General features: G+C 42.5%; 1 long non-coding RNA gene across 1 annotated transcript; it reads right to left on the bottom strand.

Moving 5' to 3' along the window:
* Positions 1–623: 623 nt before the first annotated feature.
* On the bottom strand, positions 624–12,009 carry LOC133047440 (uncharacterized). The gene is made up of 4 exons (XR_009690752.1): positions 11,891–12,009; positions 7,646–7,745; positions 2,387–2,485; positions 624–1,032 (listed from the first exon to the last, which is right to left on the bottom strand). It is a non-coding gene; the product is annotated as an uncharacterized LOC133047440 (long non-coding RNA).
* Between the last annotated feature and the right edge of the window lie 896 nt (positions 12,010–12,905).

Here is a 12,905-nt window from a genome sequence, read left to right as displayed (position 1 = left end):
TCTCTCCCCACCGCCTGCCAGCTCCCACGTCCTATTTCTTCTTGTTCTCCCTCCCACAGCCCCGCTGCCAGGCGCGGGGTCCAGCCTCTCCATCTGGAGGAGCAGGTTTCGTTCCCTCACAGCTACTCTCAGAATTGACGGTTTCTCTGAAAACAAATAAGAAAGCCCACACTCAACACACACAAAAACAGCACTCACTCCCTTCCTTCACCGAGCGCCAGGCGAGACAGAAGAGCCACGGTCTCACCTGCCAATCTTACATGTTGGACGGTCTTACATTCTGCTTCTTGCCAGAGGGTGGACATCAGTGGGTTCCGCTGGCCACAGTGGGGCTCGGAGACGCCCTCACCACCTCCACCGCTGCTCAAGATGCAGCGTTTGGATGTCAAGCAAGCCCGGGCATGCTACCAGTCACCCCAGTCGTGTCTGACTCTCTGCAGCCCTAGGGACTGTAGCTCACCAGGCACCCCTGTCAGTGGGGATTCTGGCAAGAATACTGGAGTGGGATGCCATGCCCTCCCCCAGGGGATCTTCCTGACCCAGGGATCGAACCTGCATCTCTTATGTCTCCTGCACCGGCAGGCGGATTCTTTACCACTAGCACCACCTGGGAAGCCCATAATGTAAATAGACCCCTTCCTCTTCTACCACATCACCTCCGACTCCCTCCCCTTTAAATCATGGTTCTTCAGTTTGGCAGAGTCCCAGAGACATTTAATCACGGAGTCCTGAGGCACATGGACCCTCAGCATGAGGTCATCTACACTGAGGATGTCTGTCTCCCTGGGGTGGCATCTGTCTATCTACTCTGGCCATTCTGCCACTGGGTGGAGAGCTGGCCAGTCCTCCTCACAGAGGTCCTTGCAAAGTTTCGGTCCCTTTCCTTCATCGCCTGTGTCCGTGTCCAGCGCTGCGGTGTTTCTTTTCATCCTCCTCATCCTTTTCAGTGTGTTGTGGTCCTTCAGGATGGTCTGTCGCTGATGGCTGGTTATTGCCTGGCTTTCAGGTCTTGGTTCTCAAATGGCTTCCAAGCTGTGGAATGAGAAATCCCGGATGAAATGTTGCAATCATTGATGTCATGTCAGAAGCATTTCAGCTGGGATCTCAGAAGTCCTTGGTGCACGGGAGGTGGCTCTCACTGCCCTCATTCTAGGGCGTTATTCTCATCAAAGCTGACTGCTAGTAGGACTTGGTCTTTTGAGTCTAAGTACTTCTCACATAGAATCAGGACAATTCAGGGTGAGGCCAATCCTTCCTTGATAGTGAGGAGGGGCTGTGGAACTTTGAAAACCTGTTTGATGGTAAGTAGCAGGCCTAGACTGGCATACGGGGATATTTGGGGGCATTGCTATTAATATCTTAGAATGGTTGGCAGATGTGTTATTTCCTTAGATACCACTGGGTGGAAAGTGAGTTAGGGACTCAGGCACAGACTGGATGTTAACATTGTTCTAAAATAGAGAAGCCCTATTGTGATGAAGCATGAAGCAGCACACGATGGAGGAATCTAGTTTCAGATGGAAACGAGTGTTTGATGTATTAGACCGTTGACTCCTCATAGAAAATATACCCCAGGGCTTCCCTGGTGGTCCAGTGGCTGACACCGTGCTCCCAATGCAGGAGACCCGGGTTCGACCACTGGTCAGGGAACTAGATCCTGCATGCTGCAACTGAGACGCCGCACAGCCAAATAAATAAATTTAAAATATATATCCTGCTCTGGGTGTCAACAAGAAAAATTTAAAACACTCCTAAAATATATGGTCTTGGAAAAGTATACATGTCAGACTTGTATGAGAATGTGTGGTAGTTTATTAGGGGCTACTGCCCAGCTCCTCTGGGTGCACCTCTGAGCCTTCCTTCTCCCAAATCTTACCCCACCAGGTGGCTGGAGAATGCTAGTTTTGTTGGTAGTCAGAGAAATCAGAAATGATCTCTTGAGGTCAATAAAGGCTTACTTTCTCTCTCCCCTCAACCTCATATTGTTATCTCTGGGCACAGTATGTTACTCATGGACAAACTGCATATAACCCAGTTACTCTGGTAGTTTAGGCATGACTCAAGGAGTTGGCTCTGTATGATTCTAGAATGCTTTGGCATGCAGTGACAGTATTTGGACATCACACTGCAAAAGAAAGACCATAGTTTCCCACTGGGATCTAGAGAAACTGTTTCTAGGCTGGAAATTGTAATCTCCGTAGCTCCTTAAACTACCAGCCACACATACCAGTTGGAGAAGGCAATGGCAGCCCACTCCAGCATTCTTGCTGGAAAACCCCCTGGACAGAGGAGTATGGCGGGCTACAATCCATAGGGTCGCAAAGAGTCGGACATGACTGAGCACACACACAGATATCGCCAGGGCTATTATTGAAGAGCTCGTCACCTTCTGGCGTTGAAAACACTTTTAATTCTCTTTCCTTGGAGGAACACGAGTCAAACTGACCCTTTGGATCTGAAGGAACCTAGGGACGATGCTCATTGTCTAGGAAAAAAAGGAAAACATTGTTATAAAGTGAGAATTGTAGTTCAGAAAAACATTCATCTGGGTTGTAAATGGATGGGTACTTTATGATACTGTTGAAGACAGATCAGTAACTAAATCACTAAAATAACTTTATCCCGACAATTTTCTTCTTGTGTGGTGCTAGCCAGAGAAACCAAATTATGTTATGAAACCAAATTATGTTATGAAATAACCCATGAGGTTTTTACTTCAATATTTTGTGCTAGCAAATTCATGCAGCTTCACACTGAATCTGCTGTACCAAAATCTTTATTAATGTAGATTATCAGATGAAACTCTACCAGTTGCTTTTCGTTTTACTAATAACAGAATTCAGAATCTGGCAAGAAGGATAATTTATGGTGTCAGTCATTGCTAGATCTAGCTCTCAAATGATTTCATCAGAGTTCGGTTTTTCTTCATTTCTGGGCTCTGCCTTCTACTGGGTAACCTTTGCTCTCTGATCTCATGCGGTGGCCCCCAGTATTTTTAGGCTCGTGTATTTCCAGCTTAAAATCAGCAGAGGCAAGAATGTAATTCTTTTCCATTAGTAAGAAAAAGCCTTATGCAACCGATGGACCAAGGCTGGATCACACAGCCATGCCTACGTTCATCAATATGTATGGGTGAGTTCTCTGCTCTAATGGGTCAGACATGAATCATTTGCCCACTAGAGCATGGGAGATGGATTGGAGATAGAAGATGGATTGGAAATGGAGGAGATGTGGTTCCCCATAGAAAGTTCAGAGGATAGAAGCGATGATTTCCACCCATCACTCAGCTGTTTAAACTGGGCATCTTGGACAAAGGGATAAAGAGAAGCGAGAGCTAATAGGAAACAGAATTCAGCCCTTTCCATCCCTCCTTCCCTGTCAATATCATACCTTTGTCACTCAGACATGATTAGACAGAAGCTTACAGTTTTCATTTTCTATTTTCTGTTGCACATCAGTGTGATAGAGGAGGTCCAAGAAAAATCATCTTACAAATGTACCCAAATGAAAAGAACAAACCCCATAAAACAAACTGTGGCAGGGGAGAGGAAGATGGTGAAGTTAAAATCCAGTAACTGGGACCACCTTGGAGGCAAGCAGCTGGCGGGGATGGTCCCAGCCCTGTTTGCCCTGCCCGAGGCAGGGCTTGAGGAAGGCTTTTGAAAACTCGTCTTCACACTCAGCCCATTTGTCTGCCTGAGGGCCCCGCGTCCTGGGGAAGCTGCCTTGACAAGCTCTTCTCATCCTCCTCACGAACAGGGACGTGGCTGCAGGGCCAGGGAAGGGAGATGAGCTTGTTGCCTCCAGAGGCGCCCTGTCCTTTTGACTTTCATCCTCTGTAAGGCAGCCTTGATGGCAACGTTTTATTCAACTGTTCGACGCGTTCCTGAGCAGGCAGCTGTCACGTATAGGGGAGTGGTGGGAGAAGACAGATCCCCTGGAAAGGAAGATTCACTTTTCATGTGACTGTCTTTAGTGAGTAATTGGGAAGCGAGCCCCAGAAAAAACCGTAAGGGCAGGATGAGGCTGTGTCTTCCCTCTCCTGCACCCTGTATTCAGGCTGGAGGATGAGCTGGGGGCCCAGGGCTCCTCTGCCTGCTGATTTCTGGCCTGACCTGTGTAAGATCATGAGGACACACCCAGGCTGCAGACTCCAACTGTAGGGAAGAACTCGGACCTGGGATAGACGGTCAGTGTTGACTTGCTCTATCACCTGGGTCCTCTCCGGTTTTATTATATCAAATTATAATATATATTTCATATATATATTTAAGATATGACTGAGTATTTGCCAAAGTGCCTACTGTCTCCAAAATTTTATGTGTACTTTAGCTGGATCCCCAACATGGCTCTAATGGTAAAGAACCTGCCTGCCAACACAGGAGAACTAAGAGGTGCAGGTTTGATCCCTGGGTAGGGAAGATCCTCTGGAGAAGGTAATGGGAACCCACTGCAGTATTCTTGCCTGGAGAATCCCATGGACAGAGGAGCCTGGTGGGCTATAGTCCATGGGGTTGCAAAGAATCAGACACGACTGGAGTGACTGAACACAATGCTCATTGGGCCGTGTCCTGGGTACTGTACTCAATCTTTACACCCATGATCCCACTTTATCCTCACTTCAACCTTTCCAAGTGTATTTTATTGCCATCTCCTCACAGATTAAGATACTCTCTCCAGAGAAGTGACATGAGCTGTTCTAGGTTACTTAGCACGAAGAGGCAGAACCAGGAAACAGAGCCAAGATCCCTTTGATTCCAAAGTCCATGGTGCCCTCCTAGAGGAAGACACTATCTTGGCCAGTGATGCATGGGTTCATGACATTTTAAAACTCATGCATTAATTTATGACTACTTAATCGAATCTATCTAAAATCAAATATAGATCATATTTTCTAAACCAGGGACAATTGGCTCCCTTAACTTATTAATGCTTATTAGTGATACTGAGCAAGACCCTGTGGGGCTCAGGGCAGAAAAGCCTTTCCGTGTCTCCAATTTCTTGATGATAGGAAGCAGGCTTGATTCAACCTCCAGGACCTTCCCTGAGTTCCTGGAGTGGGTTTAAACAGTTGCTAACTAGGGAAGGGAGGGGATGCAGAGACCTTCTGGAGAAACAATAGCACAGCTTTGTGGCAGGTCCTGGTTCCCCCTCAAGGGGTGATCATAATAATACCATTGAGCTGTTTTGCAGATGCTGAAGCCCCCACAGGTGGGAGAAGTTACCCATATACTGCCCAGAAGCACACAGACCCCAGACAGGTTAAAACCAGAAGGTTGATGTTGCTGACTCCCAATTACCTCATCACCAACCAATCAGAGCAGGGCCCATGAGCTGATCATGCCCTGTCCTCTCACTAGTATAAAACTTTTCACTATGCCTTGGATTGGGACACATAGTTTTGAGGGCGTTAGCTCACTGTGCCTCGCTTTGCTGGCAAAGCAATAAAGCTCTTCTTTTTCTGTGAAAGTGAAAGTGTTAGTTGCTCAGTTGCATCCTCTTTGCGACCCCAGGGACTGCAGCCCGCCAGGCTCCTCCATCCATGGGATTCTCCAGGCAAGAGTACTGGAGTGGGTTGCCATGCTCTTCTCCAGGGAATCTTCCCAGCCAAGGGATCAAACCTGGGTCTCCCTCCCTGCAGGCAGATTCTTTATGGTCTGAGCCACCAGGGAAGCCTTTTCTACATCACCCAAAACATTGTCTCTGACACTTAATTTAGTGTAGGGTACGGAGGTTGGATTTGGCTTAATTAGCTTATCTTAAAGAGGAGAATGAAGATACTATTTGTCCTGTAACAGGAAAAGCTAAATTGTTGAAGTTAGAAGTGTGTGGACACAAGCTGACACACAGTTGGTATGAAACAACTTACAGTTCTTTTCTCCCTTGATTAAACAAGGATCAGACTTGAAGAGAGAGGCCATCACTTTGATATTGCTGTGCTGAGCAATCTCAATTGGGTTTCTAATAATCTTTTATTAGGGTTTGTGAATGAAAAGACGAAGCCAAGGAACAAGTTCAGCCTGAAATCGAATATGGCCTAGACATGGCTCTCGAATCAATGGCACAGAAACTTCTGAGAGATTATATTTATTCACTGAAAGCCCTAAGGGCATGACTAGAATGTGTGGGAGGAAACCAGAGATGTCAGCTTCATAAAAGAAACAACTTTCTAACAATTTAAGCTGCTCAAAGGATGAACAAAGGGCTTCAGAAGGCAGTGTGTCTTCTGACATCCTATGTTTTCAGATGGCGCGGACCGAGGGAGGTCCTTTGTTAGGTGGGGCTGCACCTGAAGACCTTTAAGAACTCTCTCAGTGCAGACTCTGTGCCTCAGAGATGCTATGAATCTGCTAAGATCTAATGGCTGTTGTGGAGGAGCCAAAAACTTTCGGCTGTATTTTTAATTTTTATACTCATATATTTAGGGATTTTTGTTTTGGTTTTGAGTGCTTCTGTGTACCAAGCCCTGGTCTAAGCACCAGGGATATACGATAAGGTTTCCTCCCTTTGATGAGTTAAAATCTAGAGAGAGAGAGAGAGACGTGGAAAATAGAAAATGTAATAATGCTTGACTGATGTTTTATTAGAAGACAGTGTAAGGTATAGCAAAATGTAAAAGTGGAGGTAATCAGTGCTTTCTGCTTTGAGTTTAATAACTTATTTTCTTCATTAGTTTGGCCTGCTTTCTGATTTGGAACATTCTGACTCAGTTACTATCTTTTTCTGTACCAGTTCTCCATATCTGCTCTGTAAATTGCAATCAAAAGGAAAAGACACTCCTCAGCACCACTTCAAATGAAAATTGACTTCCCGCAGGTAAGTCTACTTGGAGATACAACTTGAGATTCAGCAGTGCAGGTTGTGGTTGAAATAAGAAAGGGTGAGCTTAGCCTAAGACAGGAGGTAAATGGAGAAAAGAGGACCAAACAACCATAAACTATAGTAGGGGACTTCCTTGGTGGTCCAGGGGTTAACAATCCCCCTGCCAGTACAGAGGACACCAGTTCGGTCCTTGGCTGGGCAGATGCCACTTGCCCTGAAGCAACTAAGCCCGTGGGCCAAAACTACTGAACCAACACACCTAGAGCGTGTGCTCTGCAACAAGAAAAGCCAACGCAATGATAAGCCCGTGCCTTGCAATGAAGAGTAGCCTCTGCTTGCTGCAACTAGATAAAGCCTGCATGCAGCAATGAAGATGCAAGACAGCCCAAACAAACAAAAAAGCTCACTAGCAGGAGCTCACTGGTCCATACATATTTTTGGTTTGTTTCACTTCCACCAACAGAATCAAAGCATCTACTGACTGTGGAATGACACAACTTTGAGGATGCAAACCACAATTCTGAAATCGCTACTTAAATTGATTTAACACATTAAGAAAAGTCTAAAATGAGTTACTCTCAGACAAGGTGAAACACTTGCTGTCATGACCTCCTTCTGACCATTGCTTGGAAGAGGCTTTCAGATATGCTCTACTTCACTCCATCACTTTTGAGGAAACACTTTCTCTTATTTTCATATTCTGAGAACATCCAGAGAGAGGGACTTATTCTTGTTTGCCCAGCATCCATTACCCATGGGCTAAAAACAAAACCTATAACTTAGTTATGGAAAGCTGCACAGGCTGCACAAATTTCCTTCTTACTTATGTGCCCCAGGATCAGTCCACATGGCTGGTCTCACTGTCCTTTGCACATGTCAGTTGCATACATAAATTGAAGACTTGTACATGCTTTCTCTTCCACCTAGAATATTGCAAAAAAAAAAAAAAAAAAAAAAAAGACTGCCTGTCATATCAGTAAATAAAGGATCTAGCCACCACATTAACAACCTCCCAGATGGTAAGACCTGAAGGGACTCACCATGGAAATAAGAAATGCCTGCCATCTAGCAGCCATCAGACTGCAGACACCCCCAATGGTGCAGCTTAAGGGATCTCAGGATTTGAAAATACAGTATGCTGGCCTCAGAGAGCTAAGGTGCGTATCAAAGGAATGATTTCAGTGAGACCAGAATCTTGAATCTTCCCACACACAGAAAAGCACCAAATTCCTTAATTTGAGAGATCTAGTTTTCTTTTACTAACAATGATATTTGGTTCCGACCATCTTGTGTTGTTGCAAAAACTCCCATATGTTTTGACTTCCCCTCTTCCTCTCCAAAACAGTGTTCTCAGCATTTATTTGAGAAGCTGTCTCCAGAGCTTGAAGTCATAAGAATGTCTGTTGATTACAACATAAGTGTCAACTTTCCGGTTATGTGTGTTTTTGTTTTTTTTTTTTCCCAGTTGACAATATCTTTCCTAACTTTGTCATCTAGCTCATTGGTGAAGGTTCCAAAATTTTTCACTTTTTAAACTTCCCTCGTTCTTCTAGGCACAGTTATTACTTGCTCTATCCTTTTTGCTTTCTTAAATCTTCCATGGCCATGTTTCATTCATCACTCTGGTCTCTGCTCAAATATCATCAAAATAGTTCCTGTCTGTAGCACACCAGACTTCACCGCCAGGAGCTCTGTATATCCTTATTCCCAAACTAACAAAGTTCTAGGAATTTGCCCAGAGTTATTCAGAATTTAGAAATAGGAACCCAGAGGTCCTGTATTTTTTTTAAGATCACATTTAGATAGTGATCTTATTTTATTTCTTTAATGTAAGAAAGATCCACTTCCAGGTGTACTGAGTAAAAATGTTTAAACGTAGCTGCTTTTAGGGTCAACCACTCATTATTAGATATCGGTGGTAGAGCTTCAGATTTCACCCTGCTTTTCATATTCCAAAAAGCATGGGACATTGACTAGATTACTAATGTAAGAATAGAAAGAATAAGGCAGTCGGGGCTGCATTTTCCAAAAGGCGTGTCTAAACAAAATACAACCATTGATTTCATGGTCACCGGATTTTTATCAGCAAGCACAATTTTGTGTTAGAAAGTTTCAGAGAAGAATAGGAGGGAAAATAACTGACAAATACATTTCACTGATGATGGTCTAGCTGTAGATAGGCAAATAGATATGAATTAACTGCTTTTAAATGGTTATGGGACATGCTTTAAAAGGACTAATCTGGGCAGAAATCAGAATCTGCTTTTCCAATTTTTTTTTTTTTTTTTGTAGCCATTAGAGATAAGATAGAGTAAAAATACTTTTAAGTTAATGGGTGGCTAGAAGGTAAGTAGGAGCAAATTCTAGTAATTTGGTTAGGTCAGCCATCCCAGTTTCATGGGTGCAGTTGAAAAGTCCTAGCTGGTATTCAAACTGATTTTAAAAATATTTACTGAGATTTCCCTCTTGGTCCAGTGGTTAAGACTTCACCTTCCAAGGCAGAGGATATGGGTTCAATTCCTGGTTGGAGAGCTAAGATCCCACATGGCTCATGGCCAGAAAAACCAAAATATAAAATAAGCCATACTGTAACAAATTTAATAAATACTTTAAAAATGGCCCCAGTCAAAAAAAAAAAAATCTTTAAAAAAATTTCCTCTGTTCTTTATTATATTATGAAAGTAATCAGTGTAAGATTCAGAAAAGACTAAGTAATCAAAGAGTAAAATAAAAATCACTGCCAGAGGTCACTCTTGCAAATTTTTTTCCAGTGTTATAAACTCAAGGACTCCCCTGCTCATGGGTTCCCAGCTCTAGCTGTAGGGTGACATAGATAACCTGAAAATAGCAATCTTTCCCATTCTCTCTATAGCATTTGATCCTTGATCAAAGTCAATCGTCATTCAATATACCTTTGAAATTAGGCAAATACGGGTGCTGTCCATGGTGTAGATGGAAGGATGAGAAGCTAGGTCATGGGATATGTAAATACCAAACAGGTCAGTGAGTGGCAGAGTGAATAGAATCCAGGCTTTTCCCTTTCACAGGGCTGGAGGTACTGACACAGGCAAATTTCCTTTTTAAAAGTCTTTTGTGTTACATTTCAATGAGAAATATGTCAAAAAAGTAGCCATTGAGATAAAGGGTATTTTCTTTATGTATTGCAAACTAAAGGAAATAACTGTATCTTTAGAATCACAGCTATGTGCTTTATAAATATTTCTGATAGCCACGTCCCCCTAATTGTTCAATATCCTTTCTGATGAAGCAGAGTCAGTTCACTTTGGGTTTTCGAACTCTTGCTTGTTACTGTGAAGACACCCTGTGGTTAGAAGGATATGCAACCTTTCAAAGTTGCCCTTAAAAAATGTGAGTTTTATACAAGCAAAAGGGAAAAAAAAAGTTGGCTTTGTTCCTTTTGAAACTCTTGGTCTCAAAGTTTTAGGCGCTGAAGTTTGTGCTGGTTTTGTTGAGGTAAGTGGTGGTCTCCTAACATCCTTTGGTTGACTTTACTGGATGCTCCATGATCAAGAGTGAACATTTGTAACCTGTTTCAAACGGGAGTTTGGCAGAATATCTGATATATTGGTGTTCCAATCGACTGACCTTGATTGATGAGATTATCATCACCACTCACAGCAGCTACAGCAAATACCAACCCCACGCTGGCCACTCAACTACACACTGGTAGGAAATGACATAAAGGCCACAGGAGGATGCTGCTATGCCATTTCTAATGATCTTCATAACATTATGGTCATTTTATTATATCTAGAAAGCAATGTTATCCCACTAGGGTTTACTATAAATCCTTTTCTTAACTAAATCTACAAACACACGATTACTTTTTATCAATAAATCTTGAATATTTAATAATCTAGAAGAGTTCAAGAATGAAACACTGGAGTTTTCATCTTAGGCTGTGCATAGTATGTTGTATTTTCAAGTTGGTTCCCAAGAGTTTTTTTTTTTTTTTTAATTGTCTTGAGGTTTGAGGATATTAATATAAACTTATTTTCAAAAGTTCAAGCTTTAATTTTCTCTTGAAAGTCTCTCAAATAGCAAGAAAATTTTAGTTGAATTCAAGTTTACACTTGAATAAGTTTATAAATTTATTACAATCTATAACATTGTGAATCTGAATAGTGAAGAAACTTAATGAATAAACAAATAAATTAATATAATTATAAAATAAGGAAAGAAGGAATTATTCTTTCTCCTCTCAAAAGACTACAAGACCACTAAGAAATCAATGAATAAATATTTAATGAATACATACTTGGAAAGATCACTTTAGAAGTTGTTGGAAAAAACAATAAATAATATAGAGTTACTGTCAGTAAGACAGCCATTTAAAGTAACCATACTTACATGGTAGCTCAGACAGTAAAGACTCTATCTACAATGCAGGAGACCTGGGTTCGATTTCTGGGTTGAGAAGATCCTCTGGAAAAGGGAAAGGCTACCCAGTCCAGTATTCTTGCTTGGAGAATTTCATCGACAGAGGAGCCTAGCAGGCTACAGTCTATGGGGTCGCAAAGAATCTGACATGGCTTAACGACAAACTTTCACTTTCACAAATATTTAGACATAGTAACTGTACATTTTCATTTGTAAACCATTTACTGAGTACCTAAAGGGTTTTGGACACGGAGAAGAACACGGAGGAATCAAAAATAACAATAATGATAATATTGATAATAAGGAAGTAAGTATCATATATTGAGAGACTTTTATGTGCCAGGCACTAGTCAAGCTTTCTTCATCTTGTGTTTTCCCCATTTTTAACTTACAGGACAGAGAACTAGAGAAATTAAGTCTCTAATACAAATGTTGAGATCTATTCACAGAGCAGGAAACTAAATTAAGATCTGTTTGGCTCAAAAGATGTTTCACTTTTTAGTATGACTTCTGATACAAAGACATAGAAGACAATTCTGCTTTCCTTCAAAGATCACAGGTCATAAAGGGGATGCAGATACACAAAGAGTTACAAAATGATATAATAATTGGTATGATGCAGGTATACCTGTCATATAATATGCATGAGGGAGAAGGGAGCTCTTACCTGTCAGATGTGGCTCATTTGAGGAAGAGATGATGATGCCCATTTCAAGTTGGAGGATGAGTCAGACTCTATACAATCACAGATGAGGAAGGCGTGCAGTCCAGGGGAATAGGGGCAGTAGAGAGTAATGGCAGGAAGGGACATGCACGTGGTTCAGTGAGCCTTTGCACAGAGTGAATTCATAGAATCAACAGGGAACTACACTGGAGGAAATGCCCTGAGAACTTGGGGGAGGATCAGAAACCCACTAAAGAGTTTGCACTTTATTCTGCAAGCAATGCTGTACTCTGCTCAGATGCTCGTTTGTATCTGACTCTTTGCTACACTATGGACTGTGCCTCGCCAGGCTCCTCTGTCTGTGGGCAAGAATACTGGGTGATTTGCCATTTCCTCCTCCAGGGGATCTTCCTGACTCAGGGACTGAACCCATGTCTCTTATGTCTCTGTACCAGCAGACGGATTCTTTACGGCTAGTTCCACCTGGGGAGCCTGTAAGTAATGGGGAGACATTAAAGTTTGTTTGGTCAAATGATCCCCCTTAGAAGCTGTGTAGAGAATGAGTAAGAACAGGAAGAGGAGTTGAAATATTCTAGGTGAGAAATAATTAGGGACTCAACTAAAATAGTCACATGCAGCAGAAATGGAACAAGCTGGAGGGATGTCAGTGGGTTAAATCAAAGAGACCCCCTGAAAGGATGTGTATGGAAGCACGTGCCCCAAGATGGTGGTTTGAGGGCCTGAGTTGTGGGTGGAACTACAGGTTTGGGAACATGGAAAATGGAGGAAGTTTTGAAGGCAAGTGGGCATAAAGAGTTCAGTTCTAAACATGCTGCATTTCAGGTGCAGGTACATTATGGTACATACAGATTGATAAGTCTAGTAATGATCAGAAATCCATGGGTGCTTGCAAAAGAGAAAAAGATTTGTGGCCTTATAAACAATATAGGTAGTGCCTTAGTCACTGGCTTCAAAGTAAATAAAGATTAAGAAGAATAGATGTAATTAGTGATCCTCA

This window comes from Dama dama, chromosome 27 (assembly GCF_033118175.1).
Source record: "Dama dama isolate Ldn47 chromosome 27, ASM3311817v1, whole genome shotgun sequence".
In the NCBI taxonomy this organism is placed as follows: Eukaryota; Metazoa; Chordata; class Mammalia; order Artiodactyla; family Cervidae; genus Dama; species Dama dama.
The sequence above is the reverse complement of the archived record's forward strand: the minus strand, read 5'-3'. Positions and strand labels throughout refer to the sequence as shown.